At 41.5% G+C, this 26,488-nt stretch overlaps 1 pseudogene across 1 annotated transcript; it reads right to left on the bottom strand.

Annotated features, from left to right (window-relative positions):
* Positions 1–4,707: 4,707 nt before the first annotated feature.
* Positions 4,708–26,242, bottom strand: LOC308244221 (programmed cell death protein 2-like; annotated as a pseudogene). Its single transcript has 2 exons — positions 26,158–26,242; positions 4,708–5,431 (listed from the first exon to the last, which is right to left on the bottom strand). The product of its transcript is annotated as a programmed cell death protein 2-like (transcript).
* Positions 26,243–26,488: the final 246 nt, after the last annotated feature.

Below are 26,488 nucleotides of genomic sequence, written 5' to 3'. Positions count from 1 at the left end.
TAACGGTGGTCAATAAATATGTGTTGAGTTGTGAGCATTTCAGTGATTTTTATTTGGAATTGAATTACATAAGTATCCTCAATTTTCAACATCTTTTTTATAAATTCAGAAATCACTGAAAATTATAGGAGTAGGAAAATATTATTTTAGTATTTCTTAATCTAAAAAATTTATATCTGAGCTGTGATTCTTTATGATTTCATGTATTGATAACTAAATAAAGAGTAAAATTTATTGGAGAAACCAAAATGGCGGCATAGGTAAACACCTGAACTTGCTGCTGCACACAACCACTTCAAAACTACAACTAAAAGACAAAACACACATCATCCAGAACCACAGGAAGGCTGGCTAAATGGAAATTCTACAACTAGAAGGGAAAAGAAAAGCGCACTGAGACTCAGAGGAGCTGCAGAAGTAAAGTCCAGAGGTATGGAGGCGAGCGCAGAGAGTGCTGGTAACTGAGTACACGGTTGGCTTTTTCAATCCGTAGGGAGACACAAGCTCCTGACTGTTCTAAACTCCAGTTCTGGGCCAGACTCTGGGGACCCAGACTCATATGGGGAGAAACTGGACTGTCTGGCAACGGGCGGAACTCGAGGGCGGCTTTCTCTCAGAGATACTTGCAGCGATTACCAAGGGACACTGAGACCCGGGGGCCTCTTAGGGCAGGGAAGCCATTACTGTTTGCTCTGCCCTGAGACTCCGCCCTATCCAAGTATGTGCAGAGGCTTTTGCATATGAATGGCCTGGTCCTTTGAAAACTAAACTTACCTAACAAACTGCAGCTGAGTCAGAAAAACCCAGAACATCCAAAAGAAGGCCCAAGGCCCAACAGCAGCTTGTGTTGCTTCACAGCTGGGCCTCATCTGGACACCTCCAAAACCCAAACAAAGAAGAGGAATCTGAAGATCTCTCAGAAGCTCCTGCTGGGTGGCCTCAGGCAGAGGCTAAATTAGCACTTCCTTGGAGATCCAAAAGCCAGTGTACCCAGTGGTCAGAGTAGGACCATCCAGATTACAACTCCTCAGATCCATAAGGAACACTCGGGGCAGACTCAGTGAGCACCAAAGCCCCACTGAAGCAAGTCTTGCCCCATAAGGGTGTCTCCAGCACAGAAGTTCTCCCATCGTAGACACAGCTGATCCTCACAACCAATTAGCCTGGAGGTCAATTCCTTCCAGTGATACCAACAGCAATCAAGGCTTAACTACAACAAGACTGTGCACACAGCCCACAAAGGGGTGCACCAAGAGTGTCCACCTCAGGTAAGTGGGGAGGCTGAGCCACTGGGCCCTAAAGGACACCCAGCAAACAAAGCCACTCTATCAACTCAGGGAAGCAGCCAAAATGCGGAGACAAAGAAACAGGTCACAAATGAAAGAAATGGAGGAAAGCAAACGACTGGATATAGAGTTCAGAACCATGGTTATAAGGTTTTTAAAGAATTTTCTAGAAAAGGCGAATAAATTTTGTGAGACCCTCGAGGATATGAAAAAGGACCAACTAGAAATTAAGCACACACTGACTGAAATTAAAAATAATATACAGAGATCCAACAGCAGACAAGAGGATCGCAAGAATCAAGTAAAAGATTTGAAATACAAAGAAGCAAAAAAACACCCAACTGGAAAAGAAAAAGAAAAAAGAATCCAAAAATATGGAGATAGTGTAAGAAGCCTCTGGGACAACTTCAAAAGTACCAAAATCCAAATTATGGGGGTGCCAGAAGAAGAGAGAGAGCAAGATACTGAAAACCTATTTGAAGAAATAATGACCGAAAACTTCCCCCACCTGGTGAAAGAAATAGACTTACAAGTCCAAGAAGTGCAGAGAAACCCAAACAAAAGAAATCCAAAGAGGACCACACCAAGACACATCATAATTAAATTGCCAGTAACAAAAGACAAAGAGAGAATACTAAAAGCAGCAAGAGAAAAACAGTTAGTTACCTACAAGGGAGCACCCATTCGATTATCAGCTGATTTCTCAACAGAAACTATGCAGGCCAGATGGGAGTGGCAAGAAATATTCAAAGTGATGAATAGCAAGAACCTACAACCAAGATTACTCTACCCAGCAAAGCTATCATTCAGAATTGAAGGTCAGATAAAGAGCTTCACAGATAAGAAAAAGCTAAAGGAGTTCATCACCACCAAACCAGTATTATATGAAATGCTGAAAGGTATTGTTTAAGAAGAGGAAGAAGAAAAAAAAGGTATAGATAAAAATTATGAACAACAAATACATATCTATCAGCAAGTGGATCTAAAAATCAAGTGAATAAAAAATCTGATGAACAGAATAATCTGGTGAATATAATAGAATCAGGGGTATAGAAAGGGAGTTGACTGACAATCCTTGAGGGGAAAAGGGTGTGGGGGGTGCAGGAAGAGACTGGACAAAAATCATACACTTATGGATGAGTACAGTGAAGGGGGGGTAAGGGCATGGGGTGGGAACCAGGTCAAGGGGAGTACTGGGGCGGGGGGAAAAGAGGAACAACTGTAATAATCTGAACAATAAAGATGTTTTTTAAAAAGAGTAAAATTTATGGCCATTTTAAAGTATGGAGAAATGTTTGGGCTTCTTCTAGGTGTTAAGAAGGCATTGGACAATTGTTCATATTATGGATTCCTGAGCTATTTCGGTTCCCCCAAATCAACACATCTGTTTCCTGCCCTAGAGAAAATTCTTTGCTCACCTGTAGTTTGACTTCATTTTATGTCTTCTGACATGTACTTGGAAAGCCTGTGTGACACATTTTCCTATAAATTTGGCTACAGCTTTCATTGAACCAACTTGACCACTTTGCCTTATAAAAACACTATAAATTCCAGGATCTAATTGGCACAACGATTACTTTTCCAGAGATGAAGCCAGATGCAGAGCAGGTCCCCAGTTATGTTCTCTTGGCTAGAATTTTTCTTGTTTTGTTTTTTTTTTCCCCTAACAGCAAAAAAATATTTTTGAGGGGTAGTTGAGCTATAATTTAAAGAAATACATAGAAAATGTTATCTTTACTCTTTTACAACCTTTATTTTTTTCCAGCACCTATAAAAGTCAAAAATTTTACGTTTAAAATGCAGATTAATAGCTATAGCTTACTCTTTATAGTTTTAAGTATTAATATATCAGTGCAAAAATTTAAATCTTATATAGCTGTTAAAAGAATCATCTTTGCCCTGGCCAGTTTGCTAAGTGATTAGAACATTGACCTGCAGACTCAGTTGTAGGCCCAGTCAGGAACATTGTGAGAGGCAACCAATCGGTGTGTCTCTCCCACATCCATGTTTCTCTTTCTCTCTCTCCCTCTCCTCCCTACCTTCTGCTCTCTTAAAAAAACACACACACAAAAAACAAAAAACAACTCCAAGGAGCTAATGGAAAGCAACAACTATGTAGCTGAAAATATTGAACAGAGATTTTAGCTGCCACTAAATTAGATTGGCTAAATACCAAGTATTTTGGAAGAACTGCAACTTTTATACAGTTCTGATGAAAATGCAAAATGCTAAACCACTTTTGAAAAGTTAGATGGGTGTTTTTTTAATAATGTTAAAAATCCATCTGACATACAACTCAGCCATTTCACTCATAGGTATTTGCCAAAACAAAATAAAACATATGAAAAATTAAACATGAATGTTCATGGCAGTTCTATTTTTAAATATTTTTTACTTAATTAGGCACATAACCCATTTTTATTGAATATACTTCCAAGTAAAAAGAACATTTTACCTAGCCCCACCATTCATAGTTAACCAATTCACACTTAGCATGTATCTTTCCAGATTTACTTCTGTGCACATACATATATACAAATATTTAAAAATATATGATCATACTATGAATACCATAAATAATGGTATCTTGGTTTCTATTTAGATCTGTACCTTATTTGGTGTGCATATAGTTCTGTGTCATTAAAACTGCATAGCCTTCTACTTGGTAGATACACCAAAATTTATGTAATTCCATGTTACTGGACATTTTGTTTCACCAATATTTAGATACTAGAGGCCCAGTACATGAAAATTCATGCACTGGAAAGGAGGGTCCCTCAGCCCGGCCTGCCCCCTCTCACAGTCCGGGAGCCCTCAGGGGTGGGAGGTGACCCTGCAATCAGGGAAAGGCAACTCCCCATCACACCTCTGCTGCTGCCATTGCCGGCAGTGCAAGCCTCAGCTGGCCCTGGTTACCTGAGCCTCGGGTGGCCTTGGGCGGCTGGGCAGCTGCCATCTGAGGCTTGCCTGTGCCTCGGGTGTCAGCTGGGCAACCTCCATCCGAGGCGTGCCTGCGCCTTGGGCCACCCTGGGTGTCTGGGGGGCTAAGGGGACTGGGGGACTCTGGAGGTAGGTGCGCAGAGTGGCCGGGCCCGTCTGGGGGAGTCTTGCTGCGCCTGCCACCCCTGCGGGGCTGAGGGGACTGAGTGCCACCATCTTGTGGCTGTGGGCGCTGCCATCTTTGAGGGCGTGGCAGTCAATTAGCATATCCCCGCCTTATTGGCTGTGGGTGCCGCCATCTTTGAGATGGTGTGAGGTCAGTTAGCATATTCCCTCTTTATTAGATAGGATTGTAAACAATGCCTAAAACATCTCTGTACCTCTCTGTCTGGTACAATTAATTTCTTAGGATAAAGCCCTGAAAATGGAATTGCAAGGTCAAAGAGATAATGAGCATTTTTAAGTCTCTATGAGGTTGTCTTTAAGATGTATCTGTTACATCTTGCTTCCAAATTCCCATGTGTAGCCAGTGCCCAGTCTGCAGCCTTCAGCACAGGTGCAGATGGTCAGATGCCCCAATCAACACTCCTGCCCAATCTGTCGACCTTTAGGCAGTGGAGCAGCTGAGGCACGACCTGGAATTCTAATATTCTCTTGGCACCACAGGAGCAATCTGGAATATCCTTTTCTTGAGTTATATTTTCGTCAGGTATCCCAATGGAGGCAATTCCTCTGCCATATCTGAAAATCTCTTCTGGTTCCAGGGCTATTTTCATTTTAAACTTGTGAAATTTTTAACTTCTCTGGTTTCATGTTTTGCCATGGAATCCAATTCTTCCTCGGGTGCTTCACAGTGCCCCCTATAATCTCTGATTCATCTTCTTTTTTCTGAAATTTCAGGTGCAATCTCACCTTCTGTTTCCATTATGATGTCAACTAATGGGAAGTTGTGGTCTGGAATTGTGTTGTCCAAATTATCTGCCTGTAAGTCTGCTTATGTCCCGATCTCCAATCTGGTGCTCCTTACTGCTGTAATGCACCTTGTGATTTGGATGTTTTGGAGTTTAAACAGCCGCAAACCCTGCAGAGATGAGCCCCAGAGTTGATCTGGAAGCACAGGAGTCACCTCGTCTCTGGAAGAGGATCCTCAGAAGGCATCTCATATGAGTAAAAGTCATTTTCCCTGGGTAGCTGATTTCTAAAAACTTGTTGGGGAACTGCTCACTGCACAGCCACCACGCCAGGTGCCACCTCTGCAAAGCCCAGCTCCACCCCCTTGCAGCTGGGGCTGCCATGGTGCCCAGAGTGCGCTCTAAAGATGCACCACCCTTGCTGGAAGGCAAAAGCTGGGCATCTGGCATCTTTAGTTTTATTAGGTACAAACTGGAAACAACCCAAATGTCTAACTTGGGAAGGATTAAACAAATTTTGGTGTATCTGTCTATATAAGAGAACACTACTCAGCCATAAAAATGAACAATTATCAATATACTCAACAACATGGATGAATCTCAATGAGTGAAAGATGCAAGCAATAAAGCAGTGTATACTATATTTTTGCATTTATATAAAACTATGTAAATTTCAAATTAAGCTATGGCAACAGCAAGTTATGGTATGAAGGAGGGGCTACGAAGGGCCAGAGGAAAGTTGGAGGTGATAGAAATTTGTATTTTATTGGCAGTAGTATCAGGGGTGAATCCATATGCAAAATATCAAATTGTACTCTATGTGGAGTTTATTGTTCTTTAATTACACCTCAACAACCTTTTGTTTTAATATTTTTATATTATTTGCTAAAACACATGCACCTGCTTTAGTTGGTCTTTTCTCACAGCAAAATTTAATTTTTTCATGGGGACTCAAAAGTCAGTATTGGTGATTGGTCATCTTGGACTGTATAGAACCCTACCTTGAACTGAGGCATGAGGAGGTCATTTCCCTATTTCTGTTATTCTCAAGGCAAATATACCGATCTTCATAAAATTTTTTCACCAAGTTTATTATATTCTAGAAGTTGAAAGTGTGAAATGAGGATGATAGCATTATAATTAACTAGTTATTAATAATAGAAAAGGAGCAAAGGGGAGGCCAGATATTATAAGCATGTCATTTGGGCAGCTTCACCAGGAAGCTGCAACTTTATACTCTTCAGGGATCCAACAAAGGGAAGACAGACATGTGCCCAGTAAAGTTGGAATAATATAGGGGAAGATACTTTTTTGTCAGTCACACTTGGGAACAGAGATCACTGGCCAGAATGGGCATAATCACTGTAAGTGCATGAAGGTTTGGAATACTTAATCCTCTGAACAAAGATGTTGGCTCTCTTAGTTCCTCTTGGCATGCTTGACTCATGGCTCAGGCTTGGCTTTCTGGCATCCTCCCATGTAGCCCATGGCCATTCAGACCCCATACGCAATGGACTAATAGACTGCAACTAGCCAGATGCTGTACTGGACCCAGCTCCAACATGGAAAGGAAACTCTGGACATTGGCTCTGATTTTAGCCCTACTGAAACCCCAGCTACAGTAGGGCTATGACTGGGAAATGGGACTTTGGGAACCAAGGGGTGTAATTCCATTGAAATAAAGGTTTCTACTATATTGCATCCTCCTGTGGGAGTCTCAGAAAATTCCTTTTCTTGGGGTATCTCAAAGACCCCACCTCTAGTAGCAACCAGAATAGACAAGCCATGCTCTTCTCAGCTAATACTGACACATAAAATAAATCTAGGAGGTAATGTAATTGGCATTATTGATTACTAGAGGCCTGGTGCATGAAAATTCATGCACTGGATGGGGGGGGGTCCCTCAGCTTGGCCTGCCCCCTCCCACAGTCCGGGAGCCCTCAGGGGCGGGAGGCTACCCGGTGATCAGGGGAAGGTGACGCCCCCATCACACCTCTGCTGCTGCCACTGCCGGCAGCACAAGTCTCAGCCAGCCCTGGTTACCTGACCTGGGGGCCCTGGACGGCTGGGGGGCTGAGGGGACTGGGGGACTCCAGAGGCAGGTGCCCCGGCGGGGCTGAGGGGACTGGGCGCTGCCATCTTGTGGCTGTGGGTGCTGCCATCTTTGAGGGCGGGGCAGCTATTAGCATATTCCCTCCTTATTGGCCATGGGCACGGCCATCTTTTGTGATGGCGTGAGGGGCAATTAGCATATTCCCTCTTTATTAGATAGGATATTACTGTTAACCTTCATATATTCACTACCAACATTAAGATACATATTTAAATTAAATTAAATTAAATTAAATTAAATTAAATTAAATTAAATTGAACATCAATCCAGCCTAACCCCACCTCCCAGTTTATTAACCTGGGAGCCTAGCTATGAACATAGAGTGATTGGAAAATCAAAGGGCCTGAGACATTTAAAAGGTATTGGTGCCCTAGCTCCATGGTTGGCAAACTGCGGCTCGCGAGCCACATGTGGCTCTTTGGCCCCTTGAGTGTGGCTCTTCCACAAAATACCACGGCCTGGGCAAGTCTATTTTGAAGAAGTGGCATTAGAAGAAGTTTAAGTTTAAAAAATTTGGCTCTCAAAAGAAATTCCAATCGTTGTACTGTTGATATTTGGCTCTGTTGACTAATGAGTTTGCCGACCACTGCCCTAGCTGGTTTGGCTCAGTGGATAGAGTGTCAACCTGCAGACTGAAGGGTCTCCAGTTTGATTCCAGTCAAGGGCACATGCCCGGGTTGCAGGCTCGGTCCTCAGTGGGGGGCCAGCAGGAGGCAGTCAATCAATGATTCTCTTTCATCATTGATATTTCTATCTTTTTCTCCCTCTCCCTTCCTCTCTGAAATCAACAAAAATATATTTTTTAAAAATAAAAGGTTTTGGTACTTGTTCTTAGTCAAGCTCCTTTAATAAATACTCCACCTCAGGTACATTGAAGGAGATTTTGTGCTTTCAGTTTCAATCAAGGGATTATAAAAAAATTAAATTCTGGTCACATTGTATCTTAAAGTTGATTATATCTTAAAGTTTATGATATAAATTAATCCTTACACTCCAAGTGTGAGGATTGGTAAGGACTGTCAAATATAAAGCATGTCAAATATAAAGCAACAAAACAGAAGAGCTTTGACAAGAGCTTATAGAAAAGAAACAAGAGTGAAAATCAGAAAATCATACCAGGACATTTTGCAATGTAAATATTTTAAAATAAGTTCTTATTTTCTCATAAATAGATATTAGTTCCATATGAGCAACCCTGATGTTTAGTCCGTTCTCAAAGAGTATAGACTCTAGGATATAGTTAACCAAATAATAGTTTGGTCAGAGGAGTTTTCACAAACTCACCAAAAGGGATTCTTGCTCCAGCCTTACAGATAATGGACAGGCCACCCAACATGCACAGGGCAAATCCACAACAGTCTAATTCTTCAAGAATCTCCCTGTCATGTACAGTTGAATAAAGAGTTCAAACTACTTCATGTACTTAAAGGATATTAAAAGGTCTTCTTTCAACAATGAACTCATTCCCATCTATTTACTTTTTGTCCACACTAAGACTACGGATAATGTATTTATTTTGTAAGCAATATGCCTTTTGCCTAGAATAAACCAGCCTTCTGTGATCTAATAAATATTGTATTTAAGTATTATCTAACTTTAAAATATTTTTCACAACACTAACTATGAGAGAGGTACATTACACCAATTTTTTTTAGATTTAAAAAAATGTAAAACATGTATTTTCTTTATCAAGGCAATATTAGAGTCCATCTAAAAACTCAAGAATCCTTAAATGATCAGATCATTAATGACACTGTCTTGAAAAAGAAAAAAAGATAAATGGTTTCACAGATAGACCAAGGACTAGTGCATAAGTTTAATGGTGCAAAAATTTCACCAACTTTACAAAACTTATGCATAAGAATTTGGTCAGCACTGTCAGTTCAGAAAGTTCTTATATTTTATATGATGGCATTTGTTTAGTTTGCTTAAAGTGTTTTATATAACTTATAAGACTTAATCCTAACAAACTCTCCATAAAATGTAGAGTGAAAAAAGTATTAATTTTTTATAGTCAGAAAAGTAGTTTTAAAATACTTGGTGCAGCCCACAACATATTTATTTAGTAGCAAAGCTTCAGGTATATCACTTTCAAACCAACAGATTTCAGTTTTCCAAGAATTTTGCTTCAAAGTAAAACATTGCCATGTATTGTTAATATGTATGTAAGGATCAAGGACTTGGACAATATTATTACAACCTCTATTTACACACTATTTATCTCTAAAGATCTTGGAACTCATTGACAAATTTGCTTTTTTTTTTTTTTTTTTTTTTTTTTTTTTTCTGTTAAATGAAGGGACAAGACTCATTTTAAAATATGGAGATTCAAAGTCTAGGGAGGCAATTTGTAATTTTGTTCCAATCTGAGACTTAGCCTGGGAATATCCCTGAGAGTCCTAAGGCTTGAAATAGCAACCTCTGCAGCTGTAGCTGGGACTGGGAGCACAGCGGTGGGACTATTAGGTAATGAAGTTGGCTGATAAGTGTCTTCTGTTATCAGAAGGTAGTCCACACAATTCCTTTAAGAATCAGTTAATTTAGGTTGGCTTTCTACTAGTAATTTAGTGAAATCTAAACAAGCATATTTTTAATCCTCATCTGAGGATATTTTTTCATTGATTTTTAGAGAGAGAGGAAGGGAGAGAGAAAAATAGTGAGAGAGAGACAGATAGAGACATTGAGGGGAAAGAGAAACATCTATCAGTTGTCTCCTTTAATGGCCCCTGACTGGGGGTCAAACCCTGACCAGGAATCGAACCTGCAACCTTTTGGTGGATGGGATGACGCTAAAACAATTGAGCCACCCAGCTAGGGCTAAACAAATATCTTTAATATGTCTATTTTTAAATTAACACTTTCTCTTTTAACAAATCCAGGTATAAAAATTTGCTTAAGATTTTTTTACCTTATTAAAACTAGGTATAGTTTTTACTAACATCTAAAGAAGAAACCTATATAGAATTTTAAAAAAATATCCAATAATACAAAAAAATGATATAAAAATTAAGAGGATATTATATTATTCTGAGGTGAGGAACATGTTAGACAGAATTAAACATTAGAAAAGAAGTTAATATGCCATTATTTTGAACTATTTTAAATTTTTTTCCTTTGGAGTAGTTTCTGTATTTCTAGGGCTTGAGCAAGTATGGAGAAGAAAGTTACATATATATAATTTTTCTCTTACGTTAAAAAAACTATATCACTAAGTTTTTATATCTCACGTCAAGTGAGGAAGTGGGTAGCTATTTGTGATACCATTGTAATTAGCTAGTTTTTAATAACTAGAGGCCCGGTGCACAAAATTTGTGCATGGGGGTGAGGGGTCCCCTCAGCCCAGCCTGCATCCTCTCCAATCCGGGACCCCTCGGGGGATGTCCGACTGCCGGTTTAGGCCCAATCCCAGACCTAAACCAGCAGTCAGACATCCCTCTCACAATCCTGGACTGCTGGCTTCTAACTGCTCACCTGCCTGCCTGCCTGGTTGCCCCTAACTGCCCACCGCTGCTGGCCAGGTTGCCCCCCAACTGCCCCTCCCTGCCGGCCTGGTTGCTTCTAATTGCACCCCCACCAGCCTGGTCACTCCTTACTGCCCCCCTGTTAGCCTAATCGCCCCCAACTGCCCCCCTCTGCTGGCCTGGTTGCCCCTAACTGCCCCCCTGCTGACCTGGTTGCCCCCAACTGCCCCCCCACTGGCCTAGTCACCCCTCACTGCCCCCCAGCCAGCCTAATTGCCTCCAACTGCCCCCCCTGCCAGCCTGATGGCCCCCAACTGCACCCCTCACCAGCCTGGTCACCCCTAACTGCCCCCCACCAGCCTGGTTGCCTCTTACTGCCCCCCCTGCCAGCCTGGTTGCCCCCAACTGCCCCCCTCTGTTGGCCTGGTCACCCCCAATGGCCCCCCCGCTGGCCTGGTCGCCCCACACAGCCTGCTGTTCAGTCATTTGGTTGTCTCTCACTAACGCCCCTGCAGGCCTGGTCGCTCCACCCAGCCTGCTTGTTCAGTTGTTTGGTCATCCCTCACTAACCCCCCTGCTGGCCTGGTCATAGGCAGCCATCTTGTGAGGGTTAATTTGCATATTACCTCTATTATATAGGATAGGAAAGGAGCAAAGGGAAGGCCAGACATTTTAGGCATGTCATTTGGGCAGCTTCACCAGGAAGCTACTTTACACTCCCCAGGGCTCCAACAAAAGGAAAAGGGAAGACAGATGCATGCTCAATAAACCTGGGGGGACTAGGAAGTGGTTGCTGTTAATCACACCTAAGAATGGCCAGAATGGGCATGTCCACTGCAAGCATGCAAACATTTGGGAATACACAGTCCCCTAAATAAAGGAGTTTACTCACTTGGCCTCCTGGGACTTAATTCCCTGAACAAAGAAGTTTGCTCTCTTGGTTCTCTTGGGATTCCTGTGACTCAGAGCTTTCGGGGTTCTTTTGCTCCTGCTTCCCTGCATTTACCCACATGGCCCACAGCCATGAGGATCTCACACACAATGGACTAATGGACTGCAACTAGTCTGATGCTGAACTGGACCGGGCTCCAACACGGAAAGAAAACTCTGGACACTGGTTTTGCTTCTACCTTTAAGACACCTCAGCTACATGTCTTTTATGATTGGACAAAGGAAATGGGACTTTGGAAACCCAGGGGTGTAATTCCCCGGAAGTAAAGCTTTCTACCATATCTCATCCTCCTCTTGGTGCCTCTGGAAATGCTTATTCCAGTGGTACCCCAAGAACCCCACTCCCACAAGGCCCATTTTTCTCCAATAGCAGTTGCAGAGGGCAGCTGGCTTAGTTTGGCCTCATTGAATATTGCAGATACAATCTTGTGAGCTCAGATTTACTAAAATTAATAATGGAAAGATAGGCCCAGAAAAAACAGTGCACTTTTGATTTTTACTGCAAATGATTAGTTTTTAATGTAAACTAAAATGATATTTCAGATTATTTCTTGAGAAAGTCCTTCCATTCTTATGTTTAAAACATCAACTTGTTATTAATTAGATAATTTAAATGGTTTCTTAAGGAAGGAGATGGGGAGAGAAAGAAGAGTTAATATTTTGCACAAAGCAGCTATCAATTATGGAAGATGTTGTCCATTGATGTTGTACTGAAAATACCAAAGTTTATGCTAAGTGTATGTATATGAATGTTTTTCTCTGGAACTGTAATTTTCATTTGTAAGGATAAATTTCCTAATTTAGCATTTAATTTGACTAGGTTAAAATTGTGTCTCTCCAAAGCATGTGTGTGTGTGTGTGTGTGTGTGTTTCCCTCAGGATCATTCTAAGACTGTGAAGGAATGAGATTTTTCTTCTGACTCTCACATTTTAAAATAGCTCACATAAATTAGGCAGGAACTGCCAACTTTTTGGTTTATAATTCTCTCTTTGTGCTAATGCTGGTAGAGGGGCATGAGGGATCGGGCCATGGGAAAACAATAGGTCCTTTCTTATCTTATTTATCATTCTACATAAACTAGAAGAAAGATGAAAAAGAGAAGGAGAAAGAAGGGAGAGGGAGGGTATGGGGAGAGAGAGAGAGAGAGGAAGAGAGAGAGAGAGAGAGATCTTTTCACTAACAGCACCTGAGAAAACACCGACTGAATTGAATTTTTTCATCCCCCTGGCAAACCTGCATGTGCTCTTTGTTTTGGTTAGCTTCAGACAGGAGTTTTTTGTCTGTGCTAACTAGCCACCTCAGCTCTGACAATTTCAAATTAGGTCACTATTTATAATTCAAGGTATGTGTGAAAAACGGAGGAGATTGTTCTAAAGGTTAAGACATTTAGTAAAGAAAAGACAGAGATGTCTTTCTTGAATAAAGTGACATTTTTAGTTATTTTTCTAAGTCTATTTCCCCTGAGGTACCCTTGGGTCACCAGTGAAGAGGAACTGAAAGAAGCCTAAACATCCCCTGTGGGTCCCTATTGAGTCCCCAGATGTATTTTTTTTCAAGTAGTTTGTTACTTGTAGGAAGGGTGCACATCTTAATTATTCAATAACTCCTCAAGTTTTACCCAAACGATGTGTCAAAGAAATAATTTTTCCTTGCTTTAATCTTATGTAGCCTTCATTTGATTATACATTTTACCAAAGATTGATTGCTCAACTTCAGGTTTAATTTTTAAGATTTAAATGACTGGCTTTATACCTGACTCTATTGTAGGGCCTGCTTCCTTTACCACCGGTGATGCCAATGTGTCTTACAGGATATGCATTTCTCCCCTTTGTTTTTAGGTGCTCCACAATTGATGCCTATGGGACCCATACTCTCATAACTTGGGATGCAAACCTGTCATAAAACATAAACTCCAGACATACAAATATGGTATACTTTTGCTAAAAGTCAGATTTGTTCCTTCGGTCTACCATGGGTTTTATCACACAAATAGATCCCATTTTTTCCTGTTTTAAAATAAGAAATTATAGTCTCTTGAGTTGTAGAGTCTCTGTAAGAACAACAGAAGGAACACTCAGCTAATGTTCAGTGTCCATATGCTTCATTAAAGTGACCAGATGTCCTCCATTTGTCAAGAGAGACAGAGGATTTTTTTTTCTCATTCCTGCTTATTCCCTCTAAAAAGTCTATCATGGATACATTTGCTGGCTCTCCTCCCAACTCTTAGTCATTCAGGTCTTGCTCTAAGAACACAATAATTGATAATCAAGTGCTTTGCACTTTGGGACTTGAGGAAATTAAAAAGGTTGTTGCTCCTTTGTGGGTTCTGTCTTTTATTGTATAAAAATGTGTATCAGAATCCTCTTCCTGCCTATGTAGTCATATAAAGTAAATTAATAATTTAAAGCAGGCAAGATCCTGTTACTGGGTGAAGTGTGTGTGTGTGTGTGTGTGTGTGTGTGTGTGTTGGGCGGGGGGAGGGTGTCCTCTTCCCCACTGGATGCTGCTGGGGGTGGAGTCCTTGCATATTCCGACAAAAGGAATTTTCTGAGACTCGCACGGAAGGATGGGATATGGTAGAAAGCTTTATTTCCATGGAATTACACCCCTGGGTTTCCAAAGTCCCATTTCCCTTAGTCCAGTCACAGAAGTGTAGCAGTAGGGCTAAAATCAGAGCCAGCGTACAGAGTTTCCTTTCCATATTGGAGTAGGGTCCAGCACAGCATTAGGCTAGCTGCAGTCCATTAGTACATTGTGTATGGGGCCACACAAGTGAATTCAAGGAAGCAGGAGCAAAAGGGCCCCACAAACCAGGAGTTAAGCACAATGCTCCAAGAGGAACCAAGACAGTGAACTTCTTTGTTAAGGGATCATATATTCTAAATTTCTGCAAGTGGTGACACCTATTCTGGCCAACCATCTCTGTCCCCAGGTGTGATTGACAGTAAAGTACCTTTCCTATGGCATCCCAACTTTACTGAGTATGTGCCTATTTTCCCTTCGTTGGATTCCTCCCCCAGTGTTTTGCAGGGAACATTCCTAGAATGTCTGGCCTTGCCTTTGTTCATTTCCTAGTATTAAAAACTAGTTAATTACAATGTTATCACACCGACACACATTTTGAATCTTTTAAGTACTGAATTAAATAATAAAATGTGATCTCTTTACATAACAATTACTGTCAGGAAAAATTGTCCGAGATTTGGAAATGGGAGAAAGAGATTACTGGATGTCCTTCAGATGGAGGGCTGGGTGTTGTTTGTTGGACTCTTTAAAGATTATCAGATTCTTAAGGGGTGTGCACCTGTGAGTAATTTTGTATTGATTAGGTCAGGTATTTGTAAACATTTTAGTCTCAGAATCTCATAACATTCTTAAAAATTGAGGATCCATAAAAAGTTTAGTTTATATGGGTTTTATCTATTGATATTTAGCATATACATTAAAACTAAGAAATTAAAATGTATATTTGTTCATTTATTTTAATACCAATAATAAATCCATCACCTCTTAACATAGGCACCTGCTTATTTTTAACAAAATGATTATATTTTCCAAAATGAAATGCTTAGAAGAAGAGCAACATTATTTTACAGTTTTGCAAATTTCATTAATGTTTGGCTTGAGAGAAGACAGCTGGATTCTCATGTCTGCTTCTGCTTTCAATTCATTTCTGTCTGTTCTTTTAGTTGGAGTACATTAAAAAAAATCTAACCCCACACAGAGATGTAGTTAGAACAGAGAGGAGTATTTGAAGAGCCCTTTAATATAACTTTGCATGTTCTTTTATATTACACCTTGGTTGACAAATGGTGGTTTCTTGAAGGTTATTGGCAATGTGGAATCTGAAATTACACCAATGAACTTTTCAAAGTGTTCCTTTAAAATGTATCTATCTTGTACTTTAAATGCATTATTTATGTATGTTTGATAGTATAACATTGTGCATTGGTCATTTAGAAAATAACCGTTTGTGGATATAAGCACATTTTCTAAATGTTGACATGTTTGACTTCCAATAATTTAAAAAAATCAAATTTCTTCATATTACTATCAATCTCATCAGCCATTTTTTGCAAATTATATGATCTAAGGGAAACACATACTTATTGTTGTTTAGAGAATAAGTGTAAAATGAACATGCCATTGAAACCAGTGACCAGTGTAATTAGCTAGTTATTATTAATAGGAAAGGAGCAAAGGGAGGGCCAGACATTATAGACATGTCATTTGGGCACCTTCACCAGGAAGCTCCAATTTTACAGTCCCTAGGGAGCCACCAACCCATCACAAGGGGAAGGTGTCCAACAAAGGGGAAATAGACACACGTGCCATGAAATTGGAGTGACTAGGGAAGGTGTCTGTTAGTCACACCTGAGAACAGAGAAATTTTGGTAATACATAATCCCCTAAACAAAGAAATTCTCCTGTTGCTCTTGGCTCTTGGCTCATGGAGCTCTCTCATTCATGCTTCCTTGTCATGTGGCCCTATGGACCCTACATGCAGTGTACTGATGGACTGCAGCGGGGAACACAGCTAAGCTAGCCTGATGCTGTATTGGACACTGCTCCAATATGGAATGGAAACTTTGGACACTGACTCTGAATCTAAGCCCTATTGAATCCACAGCTACACTTCTTCATTGGCAGGAAAAGTGAGAATGGGATCTTGGAAACTCAAGGATGTAATTCCAAAGCTTTCCTCAACATTTCACCCTCCTGTGTGAGTCTCAGAATATGCTTTTACTCAGAATATTGCTAGAATTCCACTCCCACTAGCAACATGTGGGGACGAGGATCTCTCCCTACTGGTTAACAACATTAGACCCAAGGAACACACTAAAATATATACACTGAGTGGCCAGATTATTATGATCTCTGAATGCATAATAATCTGGCCACTCAGTTTATATCCTATATAATAAAAGGCTAATATGCAAATTATACCCTTGACCAGGAGTTCGACTAGCAGGTAGGCCAGCCAACCGCCCATGTACCCTCCCCCTGGCCAGGCTGGCCGGACCCCACCCATGCACAAATTCATGCACTGGGCCTCTAATGTGTGTGTGTGTGTGTACACACACACACACACACACACACACACACACACACACTGAGTGGCCAGATTATTATGCGTTCAGAGATCATAATAATCTGGCCACTCAGTGTATATTTTAAAGGGATCATTGCCCAAGTATGTAAAACTATAAGCACAAAGGTATTCATCACAGTATTGTTTATAATAAAGATTGAAAATAACCTAACAGATTTTTCTTAATAGATAACTTGTTAAATAAAGTGTGTGAATACAAAGAAAACAACAAAAAAACAGATTATTTTATACCCACTAAAATACTGTGTGTGTGTGTGTTTAATGTCAAAAAGTGATCAACCTACTATGTCTAGTATTCATCTGACATTTTACATAGATATTACAGTATTATTGACTATATTTCCTGTGCTGAACTTTACATCTCTGTGACCATTTTTATAAATGACAATTTGTTCTTATTAATTCCTTTTACCTTTTTCACCTATCCTCCCACTTCTACCTACTGTCTAGTGACCATCAGTTTGTCTCTGTATCTATGAATTTGTTTCTGTTTTGTTTGTTCATTTATTTATTAGATTCTACATATAAATGAAATCATATGGTATGGTATTTGTAAATGACTTATTTCACTTAGTATAGCACCTTCTAGGCCCATCCATGTTGTTGCAAATGGCAAGATTTCATTCTTTTGAATAGCTTAGTGATATTCCATTGCATATATATTCCACATGTTCTTTATCCGTTTGTCTATTGGTGGACACTGAGATTGCTTTCATATCTTGGCTATTGTGAGTAATGCTGCAATGAACATAGAGAGGCAGGCTAGAAACTCTTAGGGAAAGCTCCTGACAGTGAATGAGGAAGTGGAAGTGCATATCACAGGCTGATAAGCTGCTAGGTCCCCTCACCAGAGCCCTCACCTTTGTGCAAGATCAAAGGGAAACAGTCAATGGCAGGAAGTTCCTGTGGTAGTAGCAGAAGGCAACAACAAGAACTGACTAAAACATCAATCCAAGGTAGAGGAAAATTGACCAGAGAATAACCCCAAAGCTCATTATATCATCATTGTAATGAAAACTGACACCACAAGTAGAAGGGGGACTGAGGGGAATGAACGCTATGACACTTCTGGAAGGCACCCTATTAGAAACAAAACCCCCTCCTAACCAAAGTCAGAATTTGGAACCACAAAGTTGAGAAACAACCCACCCTTGGAACCACATAAAATCCCAAAAACTGAATGATGGTGGCACATGACTCACTCCCTAGTACACCACATCCACTCAGATGTGTACTTTCACTTATTTCAAGTGGGGTGCTGTGAGACTTGCAGCCAGGGGGGCCAAGCAGCAGCCAGTCCTGGGCTCAACCCCTGATCCTGTCTCCAAAAATCCTCTTTTTCTCTACCTAAATAAAACTTGCTTTAGCTCTCACTTCGACTCATTCATAAATTCTTTCTTGTGTGAGTCAAGAGCCTGGAGGTCCAACCATGCCAGGGCAGGGCAGCCAAGACTCAGAACTAGCCCAGTGACAAGGAGTGAATATATCTTCTCAAATTATTGTTTTGGATTAAAAAAGAGTAATTTTAACCAACTATTTTACATTATAAAGAAATATATTAATGATTATGAGCATACTAGAGTTACTCATATGCCATAGTATATATTTTCCATTCATAGAACATAAAAAATGAAATATTCAATAGCTGTATGTCTTTTTTTAAAGAACGGCATACATATACATTTCTTTTACTGTTTCTTGTAAAACTCTATATTGAAAATTATTTTAAAATATATTTCCTAAGTACACTTAAAGCCTTTTTTTGAATAGTTTTTCTTTATTTTCAATTTAAGTTTCTGAGTACTCAAGAGCAGCCATAATAGAATTTAAAAATCACTAAACTGATGATTCAGCAGAACTGGGTTCTCAGAGCTAACAGCTAGAAAAGTATCTCATGAGTAAAACGAAACTGCTGATATACAGGATCTCTGAGTCCTCTAATTTCATAGTAAAAGAGAAATTTCTATTCTGTTTAAAGAATTACCTTTCTTTTTCTTTTTTTTAAAAGTAAAATCATGTAACCCCAAGTTGATTGAGATAGAATAATATGTATATTTTAATATATTTTCATTTTTAAAAATAAGCAAAGGGTCTATATTGAATTTCTAATTTTAAAAAATTGTCATTGTATTGTATAATGTGTTTTTGAAGCCAAAACTGAAATGTTTTAGAAGCCAAACCCAGTGTAGAAGATTGACATTATTATTGCATCCACAGAAGTCATAGTTTCTTATTTGGCTACTAGTGGCCTGGTGCACAAAATTCGTGCACTGTGGGGGGGGGGGGCGGTGTCCCTCAGCCCAACCTGCACCCTCTCCAATCTGGGACCCCTCGGGAGATGTCTGACTGCCTGTTTAGGCCCAATCTAGGCAGTCGGACATCCCTTTCACAATCTAGGACTGCTGGCTCCCAACTGCTCACCTGCCTGCCTGATTGCCCCTAACCACTTCTGCCTGCCAGCCTGATCACCCCCTAACCACTCCCCTGCCAGCCTGATCAATGCCTAACTGCTCCCCTGCCAGCCTGATCATCCCCAACTGCCCTCCCCTGACAACCTGGTCACCCCCAAATGTCCTCCCCTGCATATTCCCTCTTTATTAGATAGGGTTTTTTCTTTAGCATATTGGACAGCCCTAACTGGTTTGGCTCAGTGGATGGAGCATCGGCCTGCAGACTCAAGGGTCCCAGGTTCAATTCTGGTCAAGGGCATGTACCTTGGTTGGGGGCACATACCCAGTGGGGAGTGTGCAGGAGGCAGCTGATCGATGTTTCTCTCTCATAGATGTTTCTAGCTCTATATCCCTTTCCCTTCCTTTCTGTAAAAAATCAATAAAATATATATTTTTAAAAAAGAAACATTTAAGATTCCTCCATATCTGCCTGGCTGGTGTGACTCAGTGGCTGAGACCCCAGGCTACCATGCCTGGCCGAGGATGGCAGGGGGTTGGGGGGGTAATGCACCCCGACCAGGCTGCCACCTCAGCCCAGCCAGGCCGAGACCCCAGCCCAGGCTGCCATATGAGCATGGCCAGGGATGGCGCCATTGGGGGTACCTGCCCCACCAAGCCCAGGCTGCCTCCCCTGGCCGGGGATGGTGCCACGGGGGATGCACTCCCCGGCCAGGCTGAGACCCCAGCCCAGGCTGCCTCCCCAGCCCAGACTGCTGTCATGGCCGGGGGATCCCGTGGCTTGGGTGCTAGGCCCTGCCGGCCTGAGACCCCAGCCCAGGCTGTGGCCAGGGATAGCGCTGGGTGCTGGTGCCTCCCAGCCGGACACCCTGGACTGCCGCTGCTGGCCAGGGATTGCGCCGCAGGGGGTGCACCCCGGCCAGGCTGAGACCCCAGCCCAGGCTGCCACTGCTGGCCAGAAGATCGCGTGGCAGGGGTGCGCGGCCCTGCGGGCTTGAGACCCCAGCCCAGGCTGTGGCCGGGGATCTTGCTGGGTGCTGGTGCCTCCCAGCCGGACACCCCGGGCTGCTGCTGCTGGGCGGAATGGGGGACTCCAGCGGGGCTAAGAGGACTGGGTGCCGCCATCTTGTGGCTATGGGCGCCTCCGTGATGGTTAATTTGCATATTACTCTTTTATTAGATAGGATACCAATACAGAAAGAGAAAAACAAAACAAAAGACTTATTTAAAAAGCCAACCTGAAAATAATTTTTATCTTAATCATAACTTTTCATCTTAATGGTAAATAATTTTCATCTTAATTGTGAAGTAATTTTTACTATCCAAAAATCTTTCTATATCTCAGTTGGAAAAAAGACAATTTTACTGTCTCCAGACAATGTCTGGTTTATTTTTCATGTATTCCCATTTTGCTACCATGTTTAATAATAATTAAACAAAATTTAAATAGATCTCTCACTAAAAGCAAATAGGCAAATAGCAGCAAAAAGAACAATAAAATATCTGTCTCTCACTAAAAGCAATAAAATATTGTTTTAATTTCTTGGCAACTATGATAATGTTTTTGTTGTTGTTTAAATCATATGCACCTAGGTGTTACTGGATAGGAGGTCCTGGCTGCTAATGGGGGTGGATTTTTTTCTGATATTCCAAGAAATAAGAATTTTTAAGACTTGCATGGAAGAATGAAGTATTATAGAAAGATTTATTTCTGTGGAATCAAACCCCTGAGTTTCCAAAGTCCCACGCCCCTCAGTCCTGCCGAGGAAGAGGTCCCATTTTGCCTTTAGCGGGGCTAAAATCAGAGCAGTGTCCAGTTCCTTTCCATGGCTGCACAGTCCAGTACAGCATCAGGCTACCGTAATTTGGGTTTCCTGCTGCAGTCCATCCATCTGCTGTGGGCCATGTGGGTGGATGAAAGGGAGCCAGAGCAAAAGAGCCCCACGAGTCAAGAGTCACAAGAGAAAGAGAACTCCTTTGTTTGAGAGATTAGTATTCCCAATTGTTTATGTGCTTGCAGCAGCCATACTCATTTTGCCAATCTTCTCTGTTCCCAGGTTTGACTGACAAGCAAGTATCTTTCCTATGTCACCCCAACTTTATTGGGCATGTGTCTATCTTCCCTTTGTTGGCCCCCTTCCCAAAGTGTTTTGAAGGGAATAAGCTAGTGGTTCCCTGGGAAGTGCAAAGATGTGCACAGGTGGGGTCCAGCTGGCTCGGCCCTGATCGTGGCATTTGGGGCCAGGCCCGTCAGGAGGAGGAGATGGTGGGAGGTTGGCTGGCCAGCCCACCCTGATGGGGCCCGATCAGGCTGGGCCAGCCAGGGGGAAGCCGCAGGTCATTGGCCAGCTGTCTCTGCCCCCGATTGGTGGGGAGGCCAATTAGGGGGTGGAGCTGTGGGCCAATTGGGGTGGTGGGGGCTGATCAGGGGTGGGGCTAGCCATGGGGAGGGGCAGTGGGCAGTGGGCTGGCTGGCCCTGCCCCCCAATGGGGTGGGGGTCCTATTGGAGGCCAGCAGCCAGGGAGAGAGGCCATGGGTTGCGGGGGCTGATCAGGGATGGGGCCAGCAGGGGCAGTTGGCCAGCTGGCCCTGCCCCTAATTGGAGTGGGGGGCTGACTGGGGGTGGAACTGGCTCAGGGGAGGGGCTACAGGAGGTTGGCTGGCCCTACCCCCTATCAGGATGTGGGGGGCTGACCAGAAGTGGGGCCGGCCCGGGGAGGGGCTGTGAGCCAATGGGGTGGAAGGCTGATCAGGGGTGGGGCCAGGTGGGGGGAGGGGCTGTGGGCCAATCAGGGTGGTGGGGGCCATTGGGGGCAGGGCCGGCCAGGGGGAGGGGCTGCTGGAGGTTGGCTGGCCAGCCCTGCCCCCTATTGGGGTTAGGGGGTCAATTGGAGGCAGGACCAGCCAGGGGGAGGGGCTGCAGGCTGATTAGGGTGGGGCAAGCTGATCGCAGTGGGGCCAGCTGGGGGGAAGGGCTGTGAGGGGGTTGGCCAGCTGCCCCACCTTAGATCGGGGTGGGAGAGGCTGATCAGGGGCAGGGTTGGCCAGGGGGAGGGGCCACAGGAGGTTGGCCGACTGGCCCTGCCCCTGATCAGGGTAGGGAGGCTGAACAGGGATGGGGCTGGCTGGGGGGAGGGACCATGGGAGGTTGACCGGCCGGCCTCACCCCCAATTGGGCCAGTTTGCTGGCTGCAGTGGGCGTCATAGCGACTGGTCATTCTGGTCATTATGGCATTCCTGTCACTAGCTTTTTATATATATAGAATAGCTAATTACAACAGTATCATAGGGAGGATTTAAAGTGCTGTAAATTTGGGAGGAAAATTCACAGAATTTGGGGTTTTGGTTCATGTGGATTCACCCAGTCTAGTTTTATTTAGGTTAGGTTTCAAATGAATCCGAAATTTCTAAACAAGGCCTGATATTGCTGCCAATATTTGCATGGTTTAGAGAGTAAACTATTATTAACCATAATGATAACAAAAGCAAGCATTATGCATTTCTAAGTACTCATTGCACATAAAATGCTTAATGACATTTTCAATTTTTGAAAGAGCTGCTTTTATGGTATATGAATTTGAACCTACTGAACTAAAAAGTTGATTTTATAAAATTTTAGCATTAGTAAGATGGAAGCAAACAATTCAGGCCCATTGAAAAAATAAGACCACTTATTAGGATAAATGAAAAAGTATACATTTTTATCATGTGTTAAATCATACATGTTTTTATATGCCCTAAAACAATCTGAATACTATAGAAGAAACGATTTTTCTAAGACGTGCTTTGTTTGATATTAATGCATGTACATTGGAAAATGTTTCCTTTCTTTCCAATACATTTGTTTATATATTTTAACTAGAGGCCCAGTGCATGAAAATTTGTGCACTCGGGGAGAGGGTTCCATCAGCCAGGTTTGTGGCTGAGCAGAGCTCAGCCTGTGGGAGCGCACTGACCACCAGGGGCAGCTCCTGCATTGAACGTCTGCCCCCTGGTGGTCAGTGTGCATCATAGTGACCAGTCATTCCTGGTCTTCCGCCCTTAAGGTCAATTTGCATATTATCCTTTTATTATATAGGATAGCAAATTACTTTGCTTTCCAGCCATATCTCTTATAATGTCTTGCTAAAGAGAAGTGTAGGCAAACTATATAGAGTATGATGGGATGAAAGGTGGAGGGAGTTTTCACAATAAATTAATTATATTTATGTAGTACTTTTATTTACAAAGTTATTTACATACAGTGTTTCATTGCTCATTAAAACAACTTGACTGTGCAAATATTATCTACAGTGATCAGTTTATAACACTGCAGCCCAGAGAGATGAATAGTTCCTAGTTTTCTGATAAATTTTTAAAAAGCGTCCACCTCCTCTGACCTCCTATTGAATGCTCTTTTCACAACCACACTGAGGGAGGGGATCATTAACTCAAATACTGGAGGCTATCATGCTGACATGAATCCTTGATCATAATTGACCTAAATTATTCTGATCTACAACGGTTTAAATTAAAATCCAACAAATAATTGCTCAATTTCACTTTATGCTGACTACAGAGACCTGGCCTTAGAGGGCCTGTAAAGGGAAATCTATTACTCAGAAAATAAAGAAAAGCTTTTATTGAATTGAATTAAAGTGATTCATTTATTTTTTTCTTCTTTAAAGATCTTTTCATTGATTGTTATTTTTTAAAATCCCTTAGGAAATTCTTTATAAATGAATAAGGTTGATTTTGTGATAAAACTAAGTTCTGCTACTTACTTTTTTCCTCCCCTGGAGTGCTTAGAACTTTTTTTCCTCTTCACATCTACTTTTACTTCATCTATACAACCCCAAGTAGTGTTTCTTCATTCTTTCTACCCTTTAATCTCTTTTCTGCTCACCTTAAATGAGCTTACTGCAAAGATCCATTTGTTGTAGGATATTTAAAAGTCAAAATTTAAAGAACAGAGTAATGTATTTAATATACATCCATTATTGATTCTGCCTTTATAAGCATATATTGAGCTGAGATATTTTTTTACCATAGTCAAATTCTTAATCAGTGTCTCATGCTGTTGAACAAAATCCTTTGAGATTTTACTAAGTGTAGGTGTCTGCCCTAAGTACTGGGAATTAAAAGATGATTGGGACCCAGTCCTTGATCTTGAGAAGCCTTGAGTTGAGTAAAATTTTCTAGGTTAGTATGTTGGCATGCTTATTTTTTGGCCTATTTTCAGATTATTACCACAATTTTTAATAGGTCTTTGATTTAGCCATGACTCTGTGACTGACACTCCACACAAAGGCATTTCATTGGTTACATTACATTGGAAGGGAAAGGATGGGTTAGATAGATAGACCACTAGGCCTCTGTGGGCAATAAAAGCCAACCTAACAAAGAATGGATTGCTTATACAGACTCAGTATTGTCAAACACGGAAGAGTTAGAGTTTGAAGAACCATAGTTAATTATGTATTAAAGAAAAATTACAACTCATTTTCTGACATTCCGTCTGACTGATTTAATTCCAATTTTTTTCATGTTTTAAAAACTGATTTGAATTTACTAGCTCCTATCACTACAAAACCTGTATCTTGTTAGTTCAGAGGGATAATACTTTGAAGAGATTTATATAAATAATTTCAGACAAATATCAATACTAAGGTTTTTTCATAACCATTTTTAGATTAGCTGATTAAATATTAAAATATTGTCTAGCTGTGAAGTAGGATATTTCCCCAAGATTTCCAAATGGTTACTAAAAACAGCAAAACCCTATATTTTATTGGCAAAGAGCTATAAGGATTTGTTCCTTCCATCAAGAATTGCTGAATGCTTTAGTATATAAATTGTTTATACGTTTACTACGCCCTCCGCCCAAATCTGTTCCACGTGAGTGTGAGTGTAGGTTCTCTGCTTATGTCCTAGGCAGTACCGGCCTCTATGGCTCACATGTGACTGAAGCCAAGATGAGATGAGAGTGATCTGATCATGAATGGAAATGTTTAAACATTGTCGGCATGGATCCATTCAAAGTTACTGGGTTTCCACTTGAGATGGAGCCTAGAAATGTATTTTAAATGACATTCTATCTTCTCTTCTGCTTGTCTCTTAAAACCCTTGCCTGTCTCTTGTAGCCGATGTGACATATAAACTCCTCCAGGAGGACAGGCAGACAAGCACAGGGTTTGGTTCCCAGCCAGCTTTGTTCCAACAGTTGTACGAGTGCCACATTCATGAAGCAAATGCTCATTTTCTGGCCCCACTACAGTATTCCAAGTTTTCTTTCCAGATGGTTGTGCAGCGTCAGCTCCACCAGCAGGCTTCAGTCTTTATCTACCCAACAAAAGGCACATCTGCTTGACCGTGGAATATTAGCATAGCATTTCTCATCACAATACCAAGAATCATGCAACTGGAGATACACATGTAAAAGACAATCTTGTGAAGTTAATAGTGGCATGGAATTGTTTTTTCTTGGCCACTCAGGCTAAGAAATGATTTGTCCTATCTTTAATGTCAGGAGGATACATTCTTTCATTTAAATAGTCAATCAGTTATTAAAAAATCATTTGCTGAGAACCATTCTCTGTGCTAGTTGCTGGAGATATGGAAACAAATGAGACATGTTTCATTTCTATAGGCTATAGACTTATAAACAAGTATGAGACAGATGAGGGGGACATGCCTGAAGGTAACAGAAGAGGCAGAGTAAACAACATTGCTCTGGGGAGGAAAAACTGTAGAAGCAGGGAAGGCTCTGCAGAGGAAAGGCCTTCTGCTGAGCATGTGCTGGTTTTGATTGATTGATTTGTTTCTGTTTCTTATTGTCTCCCAAAGTGAAGGAAATACCTTACTCAACTTAACATTCATAATTTTAACTTCATGTGAATGACCTATTTTAATCCCCACAATGAATGCCCGGTATGTGTGTGTGATTCCTTTTTACATATGAGAAAGTTGACCCTCAGAGATTAAGTGACTTACTCAAGGTCACATAGCTGGTAATTGGAGAAACTGGAGCTAAAAATACTCTCCTGGCACCGATTCTCCTGCTTTTTTTCACCAACATGCCGTCTCTATGTAATGGAATTTTGGCTTCATAGCCATAATATTTTGTGACTTAAAGTCGGCTCACAACTGATTATCCAATTTGATTTTGGTTGACCCAAATGCTAAAGAATTTCTCCCTGTTTGTTTTTTTTATTGCCAGTATTAAAAGAACAAAGAAAATTACAGAAATAATGTTTGTTGTGTAATTATTAAACACCAGGCCCGGTATTTGAACTTGAGAGGTTTAACTCACAATAATTTTATA

This window comes from Plecotus auritus, assembly GCF_963455305.1.
Source record: "Plecotus auritus genome assembly, chromosome: 3".
NCBI lineage: Eukaryota > Metazoa > Chordata > Mammalia > Chiroptera > Vespertilionidae > Plecotus > Plecotus auritus.
Note: the sequence above shows the minus strand (reverse complement) of the source record. Positions and strands in the feature narration are given on the sequence as shown.